Source organism: Cyanistes caeruleus, chromosome 7, assembly GCF_971803275.1.
Source record: "Cyanistes caeruleus chromosome 7, bCyaCae1.hap1.1, whole genome shotgun sequence".
Lineage (NCBI taxonomy): Eukaryota > Metazoa > Chordata > Aves > Passeriformes > Paridae > Cyanistes > Cyanistes caeruleus.
Window position 1 is genome coordinate 13,041,795 of NC_141707.1, and position 20,946 is coordinate 13,062,740.

Consider the following 20,946-nt stretch of genomic DNA (forward strand, 5'->3'; position numbering starts at 1 on the left):
AGCAGTGTTTCTTTAAATCCATAAAAGAAATCAATATCCAGAAGGCTTTTCAAGGCTAGAATATGATGTACTTGTAAAGCAAACAGAGCAGCAGCAGCATGAATGACAGCTTTACTAAAACATTAGGCTTCACCTAAGGCCAAAATCATGTGTAAGTGGAATAAAATTGCCACTAATGATCTTGGTCATTAATATTTAATTATGCATTTCATTATGTAAAGTTATTATTGTAAAGGATTTTTTTAGTAACAATTAGAGAGCCTCACTTCTAATTTATACGCACCTGTTCTTAATTACCATGGTATTGAAATCAATACTGAAAAGTGCTTAGATACTTCTTATTCAACATTCTGTGCTGTATATAACTAGGATTACAATGCCTTCCATGTTATTAGCTGACAATCAAGTTAACATCTGCTAAAATGTGTTCTTTTTGTTCTAAAATTAGGTCAAATCATACTGTCTGTAAAATCCAAGTTCCTTAGCAAAGGCAAAGTTATCAGAATGTGTATGTAATTGATATTTGTAAGCCATTTAAAGATAATCTTTTTTGGTTTTTGTTGTTTTTAACTTCTTCATTCAAGAATGTGTGTCACTATTATATACCACAGCTACACATAGTAAACATAATGTAACTGCTAAGTCAGCTTTCTCAGCATGCGTTACCATGAGCTATCCTGACAGAAAGAGCTGCTGAGGATAATAACTCTGTGCCAACAGGAGGATTGCAAACCCCGGATGTTTCATGTGAGGTGACACTCTAGAAGCCCACCATCAATTCACTTCTCACACATACTGGTTCAGCTTCCAAATCAATTCTTATTCTTGCAATTATTCATACATAGCTAGACATTCCAAATGGAAAGCCCAGTTTCTAAAGTATTGGAATGTGTAATGGTGTTTTCTCATGCAATTAATGAAAGTGTTTCTTGATATGTATCAGTAAACATATTTAACAAGCAATCCTTCAACAAGTAAACAATACCTCAGCAAAGTATCAGTGAGGTTTTAGAGCTGAGACCTAAAATTCTCAGACACAGCAACAAGCACAAGAGTAGAAGGAGCACTCTCCCAGTTTCTCTCTTTCGTCTGGCATTTTGGTTTTGAAACCCTACAGCCCACTGAGATTTCAAACACGTTGTTATTTAAAGCCATTAAAGCTAAAAACAGTTTGTGGTAAATTGAACCCCAAGCACACTGGACACCTGTAGGAGGCCTGGTGTGGCTTTTTAGATTGTATCTGGTTCCTCAGCTGCCTGGCATGCTCCAGGCAAAACCTGGACTAATGTGTCCTCCCAGCTACCAGACTTTCATTTATTTAACCTTAGGTGTACTTGAGTCAGATCAACCACAGCACCTTTCTTTTCCTCTCTTCCCTGGCCATCCTCCCACTTATTCGAGCTGCAGCAGCATCAGAACAGCTCTAAGTGATGAATGGTCCTTATACCACCTAAATCTGATCAGATCCATGTGGTCACTTGTGCTCTAAGCCAAAGCATTTTGACATGTGCTCTCTTGCACCTGTCCCATAATTCACAGTGTGCTCTTCCCCTCTAAAAGGAAAAACAGGGAAAGTGAGGAAATATCATTGCACCAATGTGGCTGCAGGAAATAGTTTACACAGCCTTTTCAGCATTTACAAGACCCATGATACAGTAATACACAGAATCAACCTATTTTTCACAGGAACAAAAACAAGAGTCTATTACCTGTTATGACTTACAGGGATGACATGTCTATAATAAACCATAGTATCTTTTTTACATGAGAATGGACATCTCCAGCACATTCTCTTACCCAAAGATTTTCTTCCATGCCTTAAACAATTGCTGGCATTTCAAGACCATGCTAAAAATTTTGCCTGTGAGATTCACAGGGTGATAGAGGGCAACACTGTCTTCACAGGATGAGTTTAGCAGGAGGAAACTTCAAAGAAAAGCTGACTGATGTGGCAAATACATGAAAAGTACAAGAACAAAGCAATACTCGCAATTGTGGGGAAGTTAGGATTTTGATCTGAATACTTCAGACTTAAGTAAACACCAACAAACCAAATTAGCACACAGGCAAACAACAGCTAAGGCTTGCTTCTAGTGCAAATTAAAGGCTCTTTAGCTTTTTTTCCCAAAATATGACTTATAGATGCTCCATTTGCAAGCCATATCTTAATTGCATTACTCTGATGTTCTGGCTTTAATGCTTATTTTTAAACATGAAACTGACAACCCAATGGCATTCCTGTAAAATGTTTATTTAAATTATTGTTTTGCATTCATTTCTTTAATTATTTTATTTAAAATAGACATTCAAGTGAACAGTCCTGAAAGATCACTTTGTTCAGGACAATATCAACACTGCAGAAATATCTGCAATATAAATACATTATCAATGTATTTTAAATTTTGCAGGTAATTGCAATTTATCTTCACAGAAAAATAGTCTAGATAAAAATAATTGTCAGATATTATCAGAGAATCTACTTAAGTATCTTGCTCAAATGTGGTAAATGTTTGTTTAGGGCTTGGTTTAGTGCTTGTGAAAGACTAAGGAAGCAAAGTAAGATCCTTGCACTAGATAAGCATTCCAGCTTTTATCCTCCAGTTCACCAGAGACCGGTTGTTTCTATTTCTGGGGCTTTCCTGCATAAACTGCAACTTACATTGGATGTGTAGATCTTTTGTGACATACACAAATTACGTATCCTTCTCCCTTTCCCTTTGTACAGAATCCCAGCTGTGTGATGCAGGTCAAGGCTTTTGTCTGGTTTGGGATCAATCACTGAGACTCTTTTTCTATAAAGTGATTGGAATTATTCATTAATCTTCCAAACCAATAGTTTTACCTTTCATGAAGTAAAATTGATTTCCTTATATGAGCTTGAGAAGAAGTGGGATGTGCACCTTTCTTGATTTATAGCTCAGGATGGACAGTAATGGAGAAGCCTTGAAAGCAGTAGCTTTTGGGACCCCAGAAATGACAGGTCTTGGTGCAACAGCCTGATATTTACTCGTGGGTGGGCTGCATAATGCACTAGATATCACTGTGAAAAGAGGATATTTAAATTTGAAGAGAATAAATCCTTCTGGAGCACTAGCTTTTCTACAGATTTGCTTTATTCATTCTCTTCTGGAGAGCTTCACGACAGTTTATAGTGCACAACAAATCTCTTTGGTTGCAAGAGGGGTAGATTTATTCTACCATGTTTGAATCACCTGGGAGAAATAGAAGCAACTTTGAGTTGAATTACTGAGTAATCTATAGCTTCTTTTTCAAGGACCAGCAGACCCAGGAATACCTATTTTCTGGCCAGATGGTAGCAACGAGCATTGGAAATCTGATTGATATCCTGTGGTGGTTTTTACAGCTCCCTGGTTACTGGCCTTTCAAACATTCCAGACCTTTTGAGAGTCTTCTTTTCATAATATTAATACAGTTGTCCTTCATATCCCTTTGAGCACCAACAAAAAGGGGTCAAATCATGGTTCTCCTCTTTGATTTCACTGAACATCTGTGACATGTTCCTATCTAGAAGCTAACATTCCAGGAGCTATATTGTTTCCCATTCCTTTCCAATGTAGTCTGGGAATGACTATGCAGTCCTTATGCAGCTACAAACACAGATTCTTGAATCAAAGCCTGAAAAAGAGGGTCTGTATTACTTTGGATTTAGTCTAGACTTTAGCCTTTTATCCACAACCTACACAATCTACTTTGCAGTAAAAATGCAAATCATTTAAGCCTAGAGTATAATTAGAGTTTCAGACCTAGATACCAGTTCCCTGTGGCTGCTCTTTGACTAATTTCTTATTTTGTCCATTTTTCTTTCCACTGAGAAGATACTAAAAGTACTGTATTAATGTGCCGCAGACAGAAAAGAAACAGAGATAAACCAGCTTCTTATACCACAGTTATTCCGTGGTCTGCAAAATAATTGCCTTGAAAGCCATTTTTCTTACTGTTTGCTCGTACATTCAGAACTGTCTGCATTAATAACAAGGCTTTGCATCTCGATATTACTATAGCAGGGCATAATCTCTGCTACAGTAAAGTTTACCAGTCACTGCTTGTGCAAAGATCCTTTTTGAAGCTTCGACCCATGTGGTTAGTTAGAAGAAGCCTTAGGGAGTGTAAATGTATATCTATTGCACCAATAAATAGAGCAGGGAATATGTGCCACTAATGAAAAAGTATCAAACCCTCAAAAGACCAAAAACTTAACACAGACCTTTGATGGTTCTAAATTCTATTCCTCATTTAAATTACGTTGTCCTTTATCCCTTAAAAACACTTGTGATTACAGTGAGATAAACATTTCACAGAGGTCTTACCCAGCAGGTGGTGTCACAGGCTATACCCAGCAGGTGGTGTCACAGGCTATACCCAGCAGGTGGTGTCACAGGCTATACCCAGCAGGTGGTGTCACAGGCTATGAGTGTTTCCAGCAGCTGGAATAAATGTCTGAAATACAAGTCAGACACCGGAAAACTAAAAGCTTCAGAAGTGGGTCCTAACACTGCTTGGAATCGCAGCTCTGTGATCTCTGATCTACAGACATTGCAATTTAGGATCTCCTGACACATGGTTCTTCTGTAATTTCTGGTAGCATCAGCAGGACTTGGCTAAGCATGCAAGGAAGGAGTCTGAAATAAATACCCTTCGTGCTCAGCACAGCTGGAATATGAAGTTCACCTCAAGTAAAGGGAAATCAATGTATGCCAAGAACAAAGGGCATACAACACACAATATAAAATAGTATTATCCCAACCCACAAAGCTGTACACAGTTTACTGTCAACAAATGCTCAGAGAAATAAGAGCAATGGAGTGAAATCCCTCTTATCACAGCTGTTTGGAAAGAAAAGCAACTGGAGACAACTGCACTGCACCAGGGAGAAATCTCAATCTACAAAATGGCTGACAACTGAGCTGTCTTAGACTAGGGCACAGGAGGAGAACCATAAATAGATTAAACTTTTTACAGCCTGTATTTACCTATTTCTTTGATAATTGTTATTTATCTCAATCTTCTTATTATCATGAAATCTTCTATGTTTTTAAAGTTATAAGCTGGTGGTGTGCTAGATGGAGTTTGAAGTATTTGTTAAAACCCCAGTAAATGAAGAAGACCTGAACAGCATGAGGTTATAATCAGTAGTGCGTTTTTCTGGATTATGTTTTATTTTCATTTATCACATTCTTAACTCTCTTCTAAATCGTGGTAGGACTGGCTGCAGACTTGGTCCCTGCAGGATACACAGGGTACACAGTGCATGAGGCATGAACTCATTCAGCTCTGCAGATAGAAGAAGGCTGAAACAACTGTGCCATCCAAAAGGCATTGCCCAAATTCCTCTTGGGGGAGAACTGCATGGCTAATGAACCACACTAAGATTTCAGAGTGCTAACTGTTTAACTTTACTTTGCTTAAATACTTCAAAAAATCATTAGTTGGTCATCAGTTCCGCAGGATGAGTGAGAAGGGTGCTTTTGGCAGTATTTCTGAACAAAAGAACAGATCAGTTGAGAAAATACAACTTTGGTACCTCTCAATTGCTTTGTCAGCCTAATGAAATCAAGATAAAATGAAGTATTAAGTATCATTTCTATGGGGCTAAAGTGGAAGGCCTTTGTTGTCCAAATGCCAGCCTTGAAAGCGAAGGGAAATCCAACTAAGAATGCAAGGTAAATTTCTGCACAGAAAAAAATCAATGAGCTATGGCAGTTGTCTGAAAACTTTATTAGTTCAATGAATCACATTTATATAGACACTAATAATTATAATGTAAATAAGGCAGTCAGAGTAAAGTAAAATAGCCCATCATATAACGCTCAGTATGTTAATGTTATTACCACAGTGCTACAATTACTGAAGTTTAATAGAGAAATATAAGACACACACAGAAAGTAATTGAGATAAAAGAGTACAGTAAATTGGTATAGTACTGCAGAGAGTGATGAGCCACACTTATTAATTTCAGCAATTACAAACCTACAGAGCAAGTTCTACTTCTCTTATCCCAATGAAAGATTGTGTTAAGGTAAATAGTCCACACTCCTAATGGAATTCCCCTGCTTCATAAAACTGGAAGGTTTGTTAAACATCCCACCTGATTTTCTGCAATGCTTTGCTGCTTGTACTTGAGTGTTTCTTCTGCAGCATTATTTGCAGAGCAGGAAATTCCTTGAAGTGCTGTAGAATGTCTCTGTACTTTGAAGTGTCTGTCATGAGTGTGGCAGACATGCCATCAGCCTGCCTCAAAGCTAAGGACCTCCACAGTTTTTTACAGTAAATAAACCAGTTCTTTTTCTGTGTTCCCCTTACTCTAAAAATACCTCTTCTTTTTCATCCCTGAAGTTAGCTCATGTGCTCCTGCCCTTTTGAGTAGCTTCTTCAAAGGGAGGTAAAAAAATTGACTGGCTGTCAAAACAGCATTAAAAAAAGAAGAAAAGAGAAAGAAACAAAAAGAAGGAGAAAATAATCCAGTAGGCTACAATAGTGTTCAAACTTCTACATGGCAAGGAGAAAAGGTAGGGCAGAGGTTTTGTATAACCAAAATAATTTTTATTATAAGGAATAAGTCAAATCCAGAGAAATACTAAAATTCTAGCAAGAAATTCAGACTGGTGGCCCCTTGGCATGCTTTACATCAAACATTTTCTTCAAACAGAATTTCCATTGGAGAGGGACAGGGAGAGGCTCTGTGTCTACAGAACAGAGGACTACTTGATCCAGTAGGCTTTGGAAGTCAGCTGGATGAGATTTTATGATTAATCAGAAAATGCACAAAACAAAGTATTATATGGTAGGATATCAAGCAAAAACCTTGCTGAGCTCGTCCTTGCTGAGCTCACACAACCTGGGAGCTCTCCTATTTGTACAGGTGTCTACGACTTGTCTAACAGCCCCATAAAAACTCTCTGACCCTATTACACTACTGGTTTGTGATTAGTTACCTGGTCCTAAAATAGTTTGAAAAATTAGGGTGACCTAATTTTCCACACAGCCACAACATCCAGCAATTAATTCTTCTTTTCCCAAAACAATATCTCCTCCTGATAGTTGCACAGGTGTTCCTTCTGCAGCTTCTTTTTCACACCATCTTCCTTAACCCCAGAAGACTGCAGAGAATTCTCAACCTGACTTCCACAGAGCAGCAAAAACTCTGAAAATAAAGCATAAGATTTAGTGTCTCAGCTGGAGGCCAAGGGAAAAAAATAAATATGCAGATCATTTAAACTGAGATGCTTCAGTGCTTTTGATGAATGAAATTGTGCTGTGAATGAAATGCTTTCAAAGAGAGAAGGAAACCATTTTTTAAATGTTTGCAAGTTCAATTTAGTAATTAATACTTTGCATAGATATTACTAAGGGAACAGTTAAAGCTGGGTGAGGCCAAAAATACCTGTTCTGAATTTGAATTTTCACAAGCAATTGGAAGGACAATTAAAAAGGATTATGTGCAAGTGATAACAGCCTGAAAATTCATTAAAGTAGAACCTCAAAATCTTTTGATTCTCAGAACCTCTTCAGTATTGCATTTAATGACTTTTGCAGCATTCTTAGGATTTACAGTTTGAAACCTTTAGACTCTGAGAAAGATGAAAGTCTTGTGCCTGTTTAACAGTATCACCTATGAGTCTGAATAGGAGGAAAAAATATGTAAAGCTGGGAGAGGGAATTACTGCTGGGACATATGCATGCATTTTCCTGCCGCTGTAGGAATGTACGGATTATCAGTCTGGGTCACTTTGTCTCTGGAAGAAATTCAAGAATTCACCTAGACACCTTGTTTTTCCAGCTGCTTTTCTTCAAAGGTATCCAAGTGAGCTCTGCCAGCATAAATCTTTCCATGAAAGAGCAGCATCTGCATCCTGGCCCATAATACTCACAGACTTTTACAGGCTGCTTTGTGGGAGATGAGGCACCCTGTCTGACGAGGTGAAGGAGCAGTGTCGGATGTTGTATGGCTCCTCTAAAAATTGTATACAGGATGAGATATTTCAGGAGCACCAGAAGAACTTCTTGCTCTTATGAGAGGTGTCTGTATGTTTCTCTGTGTCAGCTTAACTAGAATGTGATAGCACAAGCTGCTACTGAGAAAGCCAGATCTGTCACATGAAAAACTATAAAGCACTACTTCAAATGTATGCTTATATCTCTTTTGATATAGACCAATTCCTAGGATTTAATAGAGTAAAATAAAAAGTTGAAATATACTTCATACTAAATCAGAGTCAAAATAAAAAAAGGCATTCAAGTTTCTTAAATGAGCTATTTCAAGGTTGAGAGCATTTTCCGAATTGCATTTCACATACTGAAAATCCAAATTTTTTCACACTGGTTCATATCTAAAAGGGATGCAGAAACCTTGAAATGTTTCATATAATGGAAATCCCATTCCTCCACTAGTAATACTTTTTTATTCTTCCCCTTGCCCCACCCCACCCCAAAAGAACCAAAAACAATAAAAGGAATCCATTACGTTGGTCATTGAGGTATTCATATAAAAAATTAAAAGGAACCTCAGCTTTTTATAATATAATTATGTATTAATTCCCTTTAAAGTCTGATCCAGTATCTGCTGACTTCAAAGAACAGACCTTTTTGGATGAGACTAGTCACAGAAGAGCTTGGATGATATTAGTCACTGAAATGCAGATTCTGTGTTAGCAGACTCTCCGCCTATATTATGAATCTTAGGTGAAGATGCGATTATTAGCTTAAGCCCACAACAAGCTTTACAAATTACCACATTATAATGAAGTAACAGTGGTATATTAAGTGTTCAAATCTCTTCAAAATTCTCTCTCTGCTATTATGAATTATATATAAAAATACTGCTAGTCCATAATCAGGCTGCAAAATTTATACAAAAAAGAGCATTTCTCTTTTGAGGAACCTTAGTTAGAAAGGTTACCCTTTCTTACCCTAAGTTAGAAAAAAAAAAAAAAAACACAACAAAAATCTGTCCACCCATAAAATTAACTCATCAAACCTTCAGATTTAAAAGAAAATGTCATAAATGCAGAAACTTATAACGTTTGCATAGCTCTGACAAGAAATTTCCTGTAATCTATTGCCAGTTTTATCAGTATTATGTTAAATGATTCCTTCCTGCATTTGCTTCATTGAGTCCTAATAACATTTGTCTTTCTGAATTGAAATTATGTTAGCATGACAAACACTAGAAGAAATATCTGCTAGGAATTATTTATGAGGAACTTGGCAGAGCAGCTTTTAACAATATCTAACCCTGGAACCTTAGCCATGATCTTCATTAACCAGAGAAACATTCCCAATTACTAAAAAAGATGAACTTCAAGTGTCAAATTTTACCTAAAAGTGTGGAAAACAAAAGAAAACAAACACCAAAATTAAAGAAAAGCAGAGCAGAAAAGGAGAGAGGAAACCTATATGGGAGAAACACACAAGTTTCCAAACCCAAATAATTCTTGAAGGCCAAATTCAGGACAAAACCCCCAGATGTGACGTGACGGTTTGTTCCCCAGAGGTCACAGCAGGGACAGTGCTGCTGGTCAGCTGGGTGCCAGCTCAGGAGGCACTCAGTGCCCAGGGATTCTGTCCTAATGGGCAGCTCCAGCACCCTGTGGAGCACAGGCTCCCAGCTCCCTGATGATTGCTGATGATCCCATACTGGCCTGTGCTTCCCTGAGGATGTTGGACAGGATGTGCACGGCTGCAATTCCCAAGCAGGCACTCTCCCTCTCCTTTTGGAGGAGGCTCAGAACAGATGAGGCCAGGGCTGTGTTTCCTTGCCTGTGACAGATTTGCACAGTATCACAAGCTTGCTGTGCTTGGTTGTTTTCCTTCTATCAAAAGAAAGATGTTGCAAAACTGTTTAGAGTACAAATGAATCCATACCCCATATGTTGCTATTTATATTTATATCCACTTAGGACACCCAGCAGACCTGGTTATGGAGCAGATCCTTGTTTCCAGTTCCTCCTCTGCTCATAAACATTTAAGTGCGAACAACTGGATATTGCCACGTCGGCACTTAAATTGCTCATTGTAATTTCACATCAGCTTCTATTCCATATCAATTTTCTAGGCAGCATGTTATAGTATCTGCTCATGTTTTTTGTGCAGACTGTGTAGGAAGAAGCTTAATCTAAAACATCTGCGGCAAGATGAGATGATCACATAAACATTATTTCTTGCAGAGGTTTCTGTCTATAAACTGCAATGAAGTATGTTTCCACAGCATCAGCACAATCCTACCTTTGCATTTACCTTTTATCATCAAAATGGAGAACAAAGCAAAATAAAACACAAGAGGAAAAGTCAAATCCCCAGGCACATAAACACTATATTCAGACAGAAAGTGACAAAGCTCTGAAAATTATGTCCCTAATCTGAAACCTGTTCAATAAACTACATTAATTATCACTGCTGAGTATCTGTTTATGTGCCTAAATTCCCAGTAAGCCATATGGAAAATTACTTTCTAATGTGGAATCGCCAGAGCTTTTTGATAGTGAAAGCTCCACACACAAACTAAACTGTTGCAGAGTAAGTCAATAATCAGTGAGCTGCAATTTTCAGAGCCTAATGGATTCAATAGACACCTAAGGGATATCTCAGCTTCAGCAGCAGCATTGTGCTCCATCACATTACCCTGCAATAGAAATGACTCACAACACAGTCTCTTAAAAGAGGGTATAAATTATCCTTGTAGTTGAGATTTACCCTTGAAGGTCGTTATCCATACCCAAGCAATTTCTCTCAATCCTGCCCTTCAGGCACTTTACCAAAAGATAGGAAAGGTGCTTGGTATCAGGCACGTTTCAGCTCTGAAGGTACCTACATGCAGTTTCATCTGCACATAAAATACAGTACGGAAGCAGCTTGCCATCAGCACACAAATAGCTTTTGTCAGCAAACATGTTAATTACCAAAATTTGTGTTCCAAGACTTTTCATGTTAGTTCCTTAAAAAAAACCTAAGCACATTAGCTGTTTTCTCATTACATCATTTTGAATATGAGAATGAATGCAAGTTCCAACAACAGTTTCAGGCACTAGAGAAGGGCATATTATAGATTCACCTAATAGCTGAAAAATTTCACAAACAAAAGAATCCTTTTTACACAAGAAAGTGCTCTGAATGGAATATCTGCTTAACACTTAATGCATGTCCCTGGAAGTCAGTGAAGCATTTGGACCCCCTCTTAGCTTGTAAGATTTTATAAACAAAAATCTAGTAAGTTCCTGGGTTTTGTAGCCTCCTATTTGATCCTTTCAGTCCTTAGTGTTCTTCACCATCCTCATTGTAACATAAGCAGAAGAGTTATATATTTGTATTTCTGAATGCAGATGATTGTTTTTCCCTTTATTATGATCCACCAAGCTGGAGTAATATTCAATAAATAAACTACTCTTAACTCCAATTGAAGTATGGTATTGTAAGACAGAATACCAGAATCTGGTATAAATGCAAATGTGTCAAAAGTTGAATGCCTGGTGACAAACAACCCATTGGCTTCTATAATTTTAAGAAATATAAATTAGTTTTTGGGGGGCAATATCGTAATTCCAAGAAGACAATAGGAAGTAAACTACTCTGACTTCTGCAGCTGAAGTAGCAAAAGGAATAAGAGCAACAGGAAGTAAACTTGGGAGAAGAAGGCTCATTTTCAAACCTCAAAACCTAGTTCTATGTCTCAAAGTAAACTGAGGACACAGCGCTGTCACCCTCTCATGAATTCCCTTCTTCCAACTTTAGGAAGCCTGGGGGTTAAATAATGATAAAAATCCATGGATGATGGGAGCACCTTTGTTCCAGGTGATTATGCAGGAGGAGGAACACCACCCTGTGATACTGGGTTCAGTCTCATCTCAGTGTGATCAACACTCCTGTGCTGGGTGCCCAGGCAGAGCCTCCCTGGTAAGGAGAGGTTCCTGCACACACAGGCACCAACACGTCAGATCAGCACAGGCATAATCACTGCCTCTGCACTGGGGGGAGAAGAAACTGTGAGAACAAAACTTGAGGCCAAAAACTGCCTAGAGCCTAAACACTGGCAATGATTTCACTTTTCTATTTAGGATAGAAAGGAAGGTAGGAAGTCCTAATATGTTCAGGGAAGGAACAAAGTCCTTAAGGCTCATTGGTGAAGTCTCTGTATTGAATAGTACTAATTTAACGCAAGGGTAGTAAGTGGAATGATGGCATCTCTTCAAATGAATTCATAAATTAAAAGGTATTTTACATTTTTAAGGGAACATTTTTGTTGGTTATAAAGAAATTAAGAAAACCAAAAACCTCTGAGTAAGACATTGTAATTGGATTCACAGGTTATCACTGAATGCTTGTGTTAAATGAGGAGAATAACAGCTACTACAAAGGTTGTGAGCCTAAACCGAAAACTGTAGCAAGTCAGTCTTAGTTTAGCTCTTGGCAACTCTTCTAAGGACATGTTGACTGATCTCTGCCCACATGAAAGAAGAACCTATACTTAGTGCCTTCAATAAATTGAAGCTTTGGATATTCCAAGAAGGTGCAGAGAATATGGGAGAAATGTAGATTCTTAAAAAATGCCAGGTATTTCCTTTTGCACTGGTATTTTCCTTTTGCACTGTGCTCCACAGAGTGAACGCTGGATGAGATGCATACTGTATATGGAAGACAGACTACAAGAGCTCTTCTGACCTTAAAATGGAGATATAACTTAACTACATTTTACAGGACTCAGGAGTACAGGCATCTGGACAAAACAAGTTTTGTGAGAGTATTCTTTTGCATTATAGCTGTGTATTTAATAAGACTTCATGCTTACTCTTACTCTAAATTACTATCTATATCAAAGTACCAGGCTCTTTCCCATCTGCTTCTTGTTCCTTTTTGCTTCATAGTTCTCTTCCTTCATATTCTTTTCTCCAATTGCTTGTCCTTTCCCACTGTAGTATCACCAGTGACGTTCTTGCAGTCTTTACTTGCATATCACAGTTCATTTTGTTTGCTGTTTCTTTTCACCATCACCATAAAATAGATACCAGTAATGTGGCATTTTGCTGCTCTGCCTGCACTACTAAATTTATTTTCTAGCTGAGAGAATGGCACAGGTAATAAATAATTTGCTGGTTTACTTGTGCACCTTTAAAGTTTGTCATTAAACCAGAAAAGAGATCTCCAGCCTTACTGAATACAGCCCTAATTTGAATGATTTTTTTCTCTTTTACAAAACTGAAAGGGTATTACAATTGTAAATATAGCATACTCTTGCAGAAATAAACATACCACTTCCTCAGTGAGAGATCTGAGGAACAATTTTGGGAGGCCTTTCTCTCATTCCCCATCACCAGGTAGAGCTGTCAGATTCTCTGCCATGGTTCAAGTTAGTCAGTGAGCATGCTGGCACCGCTGCCCCTAAATGGAAGTTCTTTTACAAAACTACACTCCTAAATACACCCCCACCTTTTTCATACAACAGTTGAGTTTAATTTCTGTGGTTTTCTTGTCTGCATTAATTTTTCATGCCATGCCCCAAATTAGACATTGACCTGGCTTCCAGTGCACTCTCTACAGAGGATGCAGGAGACACAGAAGTGTCTCACAGAACTCACTGATCACACTGTGATTTATTAAGAAATAATGAAGAAACTGATTGGCATTAGTTTCAAAGCTTTGAATCGAGCCCTTTGAGAATGGATGTAATTGGATTGCATGATATTATACGCTAGCAGATTTAAAGAAGAATTCTTTAACTCTGGGTTATATTACAAAATATGCTGAAGATATTTATTAAAAAAAAAATAAATCAAGCAGCCATTCCTCCATTTGTGAAGGCAAGAAGAGCAAGTTAACCACTTTACAAAGCTGAACTATGACACCTTCATCATTTATTTTGTGAATTAAACAATTGTTTATATATGTAACATATCACTACAAGTTTAAAATCATGTTTATTAATTGTACAGCAATTCAAAGTAGAACCACTGACTGAAAATATGGAGGCCCTAATCAAACCTATTTATAGACAATTGGTACTAAAGTAACTTTATCAAGAATTTTCATCAGTGGGAAAAGGAAATTATCTGAATTATTTATACCACCACATTTTACCAGTTAATCAAATAATAATTAATTTTTTTTATCTGAAACTTTTATTGCTGAGAATTTAAGTGTGTGCGTCTTGTTTCGTAGCAGTCACAGGTTTTGTAGTGCACAAGGAATTGTCATGACTTTAAGCTTTCATGGAACCTAACTTTTCACTTGAGCCAGAAAAGGGTCTTTATTTTTTTTTACCTCTATGAAATCACAAAAAGAAAGTATTTTTATTTTGTAAATGAGCATTTATTTCTCTTAAAGCATATGGTTGAGGCTACACCTTGTTCATTACCACAATTACTGATCTATCCAGAATTAAATGAACTCTGCATTTAAACTAATATTCTGTAAACAGCAATGAATAAGGGTACCTAAACAGCAATTTAAATGCATTTAAATCAGGGGGATGTGCACTGATTCATTTTGGTGGAATGAGTATTATAAAAGGAAGACTTCATATTAGAAATAATTTCCTGTCCAACTCAGCATCTTTGTATTATCTCCTGCACTTATTTACTTTTCATATCATTACCACCGTGGCTTTGCCAGATCTTTTTTTTAAATGATAACATCAGTTTCTCTCAGCCAAGAATTTTACTTGACATAATTGCTTCTCATATCAGAACTTTTTGGAAATTAACGTCGATTTGGCACATTCCTGAGGTGATGCTGAGGACTTTCTAGACATCCAGAACTAAAAATACACTTCAAGAAGAGGCACTGGTAAGCAGTTCCACCACCAAATGAAGGTTCATAATTCAGCTGGTGACACTGGCCAACACTAAGTCAGCAAATCAATCCAGGGGACTTCTGAATTCAATGGAGATAATCAGGTTCTGTTAAACTGGAGGCTGGGAATGCTGAGTGTTTCTGCAATAAAAGATGGGGAAGAAGGTTCAGCAAGCATTTAGAAGCCCTCAGAAACAACACCTACTGAATAAAAATATTATTATATTACAGTATTGATATTATGGGACACCAGGGGGATGTGCACTGATTCATTTTCATGTTCCCTGAACCCACACAGTTCCTCTATAATCATGGCCAAATGCATCCTGTAGGCAAGCCTGAGTATCTGTTGCTGAAACCTACTTGTTTCAGCACAGTTTGAGGGGCACACTGCTCATTGTAAAGCCCATATATTCTGTTTTATAACATCCACTGGCCAGAATCAGGAAATCAAAACATCCCTTCCTGCATTTGCCGCAGGGCAGCTGCAGTTCAGGCTGCTGTTGTACCAATGTGTAGTTAAGGTCGTGAAAAACAGCTGCTCTGCATTAGTATCAAGGCAGGCTCCTCTTTGGGCACTGTAATCAATGAAAATGCATCCTGGGTAGTTCTGAAAATAGCCATGGATGTGTGGGAGTACAGAGACATTAAAACCACCCTTCTTAAATTGATGTATAAATTAGCTAAGATAAATTCAATCAAAATCTGACCTAGAGATTCTCTCTGGGAAGACTTTGCCTATGAATGCATTTCACGTTTAGGTCTGCTGAATCCACTACAGAAATTGCAAAACTTTATTTTGGGAACTTATCATGTGGTCCAAACTTCCTTACAGTTCAGTTGTTGATTCTATAAAGTTATTCATATACTTTAGGAAGCCCAGAGGTAAAAGTTAATGTTCTTAGGCTTTCTATAAACATTAACAGAGACTGGGGATAGGTATAGGACATGGTTCAGTTGTGACTCTCAAAATTTTATTTAGATGGCACAGTTCAATATTTAGGAAAGACAGAGGCCTTATTTTATCCCTGAACTTTCAGAGATACCACTCAAAATACAGTAGCACAGGCCTAGAGCCTTTTATAACCAACTGGCTTATGTTGCTTTTGCACAGGTAGAATCCTGGCCTGGCCCCTTCAATCTTGACATCTTCCTGAAATTCTTCTGGAGTTGGTGACCTGAAGAGTCCTGAAATATTGCAACATCTTGAGAGTGGTTTGCAGCAGGAACCCCCAGGAGCACAGAGAACCTGGTAGGGAATTTCCAGAGGCCACAAATGATCCTTACTCCCTCAACTAACAAAAATTAAGATCCAACCAACTCAGCCACAGAGCAGGTCTGCTGTTCATAATTCAGGGAGCAGGAAAATGCTCCACTGACAGCACTTTATGACCTTTGGAAAGACAAATGTCTATTGGTCCCAGACCTTCTCTGGTCTATTATATAATAGATTCCTTGACAGATTGCTCTGGAAATTTGGTGCTTGGAAAACCAGGGCTCTTGTTTTGGAGAAACCTTTGGGGTATGACAGTGACAATGCTTTTGTAAGCCTCTCATCTCATTTTATCCAGCATTAAGAAAGGGTCTAATATATTTCATGGCATTGTGTGGCATAACTGCCTGTGCCTTTTTTTTCCTCTGATTCTTTAAAAATGAAGAATGTTTCTCCCATACATCCTCACAGGCTGTGTGCATCATTAATGACCATCCAGGCCACAGCTGCATATTTATTTCCATGCACGGTTTCACCCTGTCTCTCTGAAGTCTTTGCTTTCTAAAGTCATTCAGTCTTCCCTTGAAAATGTGAACAAGAGACCAGGTGATTTGTTCCCAAAAATAATCACATTCTGCAAGAAGTCTCCATGCTGGTTTTTTTTATACATGACTCTTACCTCTAAGGACAGAAGTACTTTTAAAATCCAAGTGTTAAAGCAAGTCAAAGACAGGAAGGTGAATCAACCACGCACTCACATTAGGATGAGATAACTCAATGCTTTCATACTGCAGGATAGCTATTTCATTATCTTTTGCTTGCAAAGGGAAGCAGCAGTTCTGATTAAACACTATTTTATCTGTGCTCTTTGTAAGCATAACTCAGTGAAGATGACGGTATGATACGGCTGAGTTTTGAAGGCTTGTGTTTAAAAGCCATATATCTTTAAGGCTTGTACCTTACGTGGATTCCCTCCTAATTAAGAACACCTGTAGAGGCCTGACCAGACCCTGTGGTTTGCAGCAAAACTGCCGAAGGGCTCTGAAAAGGCAGAAACTTTGTGTTGTCTTTTAACCTAAATTATAACAGGGTTCAAGCCTGTGCCAAGCAGAGTAAAACTATATAATTTATGAGCTATGAGGGCAGCTCTGGGCCCCTCTGAGGTGATTTTTATCAGTGCAGTAGCATAAACAGTTCTCCTTTACTTGAACATTGGGAACAGGGAGCAGTGGAAGGCCCGCTGTATAAAGGGGATCCAGGCTGTGCCAGGACCTCTGTAGCCCAGGATAGCCAGGTAAGTGTGTTTGCACTGCTCTGCTCTTGGAGCAAAGGCTGAGGAAAAGGTGTGCAGTGTGCTGAGCCTGAGCATGGGCTGTGTTCTGTGGGGCTGCAGGAGCTGCACTCCATGGCCAATGATTTGCTTTTTGCTTGTAGAATTTTAAGCTTGTTAGAGAGAATCTACTTTGATTCATTGTCTGCCTCTGTCTTGGAAGGCTCAGTTGTGCCAAACCTCACCAGTGGTGTAATAGAACTACCCACAGCATTACAAACTGCGCTTAGCTGTAATGATGGGTTTGGGCCCTTGCTCTCTCTGGGTTTTGAAGTTGTATCCCTATGAACAAGCAGATGTTACTTAAGGACTGGTCCTTGAGTCAAGTGGAAAACTATTAGATATAAGCAGAACATGTAAAGAATTTCTTTTTTTGCTATGTATTAATAATGTAATTATGTATAAAACATAATAGTTTGTAACTCAAAATGACAGTATAGAACAGAAGTCAACCTATTCATTTTTTTCTGTCAGGGTTTGAGGGGCTATAGGAGACTTAGATAATGAGATATCACTGCAGCTTCATGTTCTTTTCAGCAAATAGTACACACAAAGCTAAAAATAACAGTTCACTGGAAACAGAACTAAGGCAATGTCCAGCTGACCCACCTTCAGAAACAACACACAGGCTCCAGGGACTTCTGGCTTCTGGCTTTTGTTTCTGTCTCAGAACATTTGGGTTTTGTGGTGTGGAGGGGGGCAGGGTGTGTTGTTTGGTTTAAACTGACATTTTGAGTCTAATCTTTAGAGGAAAAGGGACACCTTGAAAATCTTAGTGCTATGTTTCCTTATTGCATATCTCCAGCAAGAATAAAGCCTTTGTTGGTATTGGTTCCTGATGATTAAAACAGCTACAATTGTTGGTGACTTCATTTTTTTTTTTTAAAAGAAAAAAAACAACCTCTTTGAAGTTGCTCTAATTTTTATTTTCTCTGTAATGTTACATGCAGACTGCTGCAGAAGGAGAGCTGGGGAAGCAAGTTTCAGTCTCAGCTTGCCAGCTGCAGCAGAAGAGGACTTGTTATTGAAAAGTTTTTTCTTGATGAAAAGTTAGAGCTCTGCCCTCATTAAACATTGTCAGCTGGCACAGCTCTCCTGTGCTGCCCAGTTATGCCCCATAATGCTGGGATAAGAAGCACTTCTTGCTAAAAGATTAAGAGGGACACTTTTAGAAATGTTTTACAGCATTATGTAAGAACTGATTCTGGCTGAGTAGGTTGTCCTTGGAATTGAAACAACCAGGGTCACAGTTCCAGCCTGAACATGAGCTCAGTGCTCTCATCTTGAAGTTGTTCTAAATTTTAAGCCATTATGGTCTATGACTAACTCTGTAGTTTAGATTGGCACAATCTCAAAGGAAGGTATTTCCCTGCACCTGAAAAAAAGTGGACACAGCCAATGGCCTTTTAAAGGATACTGCAAGAAAACTGCAACAGCTTGAGGCATCATGTGTAGGTTGTTTAATTTCTTCAGCATAATTATCCTTTTAATAGGTATGTGCTAGTATCATAATCCTCCTTACAGGATTCCACTAGAATACTAAATGCTTGGCTAGTTCAGGCCAATGACTTCTATGGATCCGTACTGTTCTTTTTGCAAATTAAATGTCATGGGTTTGTTCTGTAAACAGAAGATCAAGGTCAGATTTCACATGTATGACTGAGCATCAAAAAAAGTTAGTAATTTCTGATTAAAAAATTTGCATTATATGAAATATTTTATGTGATGCTGATAGCACTGCTCATAGTGTGAGTGAATAATACTACATCTTTATACAAACGTCATCTTCAAAATATGCATTATAGACAGAGACCAGAAGTTTGTGTATAGGGATTTTGTATAGGTTCTTTGTATAGGTTGCTTTGTATAGGTCTTCATTAACCAGGAAAATCTGCTGGTCCGTTCCCAAGGTTGGTGTGGCTCAGGAATATTTCCTACACATCCAGTTGTCTAATGTCTGCCTAGACACTGCCTATTTCAGGATTACTGGTATTTTATTCACATCATTTTTTCCCAACAGCTGTGGTGGTCCTAGTGTTGGGAAACCTATAGAGGTCTCTAAATAACTTCTTCCCAGCTTATTTTCTGTATTATCTGCATTTAAGACTCAGTGGTGCTCAGAGAATTGAGTTGGAGCTGATCCTAACTCAGATCACTTTCTACTGATCTCTACCAAGCTGTTCTGAGGATTTTACACTTCAACAAAGCCTCTTTAAAAGGCTCTTTGTGCCTAAAGTCAGATCACTATGTGGAGCAGTTCTTGTCATGGGACTGGACACTGGCAGCCAGCTAAAATCGTTCACTTCCTTCAAAAGCTTCTGTTGGGTGTCCTCTGTCTTGACTTGGTGCTGCGGACACTGTATCTTATTGCTGTGACTGCTCTCCAGATCAAACAGAATTAGCAGCTCATCAAACTGAGCAAACAAGATCTGAAAGCCTATAGGAGACCCCCCACCAGGATATGTGCTATGGAGAACATGCATTCCGTAATGTGAACAGGCTGCACTCAAATGAGAAGATAATGTCTGTCTCAGGTAAGTGCCGTGTGCTGCTGAGGACAGAGATAAACCCACTCTGGAGCAAAGCAGTGCACGGTGAGGCAGCTGCTGAAAGGCTGCTGGGAGCAGACATCAGGCATGTATCTTCACACAATCAAGATCCATACAAGCAAAAGTAGTGCCATGACCTAAAAGGCCAAGAAGTTGTGCTGAAAATAGATGGATCTGTGAATCATCAGTCTGAGCCAGCCCACACTCTGAGGCAGGAAGGGCAGCAGGAAACCTGAGAGCTGGGTGCTTTTGCACTTTGTCTGTAAGGCCTTCAGGGGAGGGGATAACTTTCTGTAATGATGGAAGATCACTCAGTAATAATCACACAGGAAGATTAACAGTCCGTCTGAACGCTTCCAGTTGTTGTCCAGCCACATTCCAGTGGGTTCTAGTGGCATAGCAGGTGGTAACAGTACAGCAGGGAGTTTGGGGAGATACATGATGAAATGTCTGTTTTACTAAAAGAGAAGCACAGCAAAAATTATAATCCTTATCTTCACTAACATCACCACCCGCTGCACTCTAGAAAGCACCTGGAAAAGGAAAATTGCTCACCCTATCACTTCTGGTGGACTTGCCAGCATTAGGTTTGTGGCTGAATTCAATCTTAAATGTCTTTTCCAACCTAAGTGATTCTAGAAGATGATCTGGATACTTCTATAAAGATGTTATTCTTATCTAGCCATGCAACTGGCCACAATCACAGCAGGTAAGAGTCTGGAACATCAGGAAATGGCAGCATGGTTACCAGAGAGGGCTCAGTGCATCTTCTGTACCCTGTTTAATCCTTAAAAAATAAGATTAATTACAGCAGTGGTTTCCAGCTAAGAGAATTTCTTGGATGGCAGAAGGAAAAGCAGCATTAGGAAGGTGCATGAAATCAGGACAGGCTGCTAGAACAGAGCAATGTCTGCTGTTGATGCTGCTGCTCACTGAGCCTCTGTAAGGCAAAGTAAAATCTGTAAAATATCAGTGGATGACTGGGATTACATATGTTCCTAGCCTCAAAAGCTGAGGAAAGAAGGCAGAAAATATTTGGGGTTATGGAGGGAGGC

The 20,946-nt window shown here is 38.7% G+C and overlaps 1 protein-coding gene and 1 long non-coding RNA gene across 4 annotated transcripts in view; one reads left to right on the forward strand and one right to left on the reverse strand.

Annotated features, from left to right (window-relative positions):
- The window catches only part of SLC39A10 (solute carrier family 39 member 10), a 170,994-nt gene that overhangs the window by 81,786 nt on the left and 68,262 nt on the right, over positions 1–20,946 (forward strand). The window contains exon 8 of the mRNA XM_086897126.1: positions 15,914–16,051. The gene's annotated coding sequence lies outside the window, so the exon portion shown is untranslated. The remainder of the gene's footprint in view (positions 1–15,913; positions 16,052–20,946) is intronic.
- Positions 5,716–20,946, reverse strand: part of LOC111931946 (uncharacterized) — a 51,139-nt gene continuing 35,908 nt past the window's right edge. For 2 of the 3 annotated variants that reach the window (XR_002865847.2, XR_002865846.2), the window contains one exon: positions 13,841–14,940. This is a non-coding gene — a long non-coding RNA (uncharacterized LOC111931946). Of the gene's footprint in view, positions 7,163–13,840; positions 14,941–20,946 lie in introns of those variants that run through there. The other variant, XR_015289114.1, reaches the window with a different exon arrangement.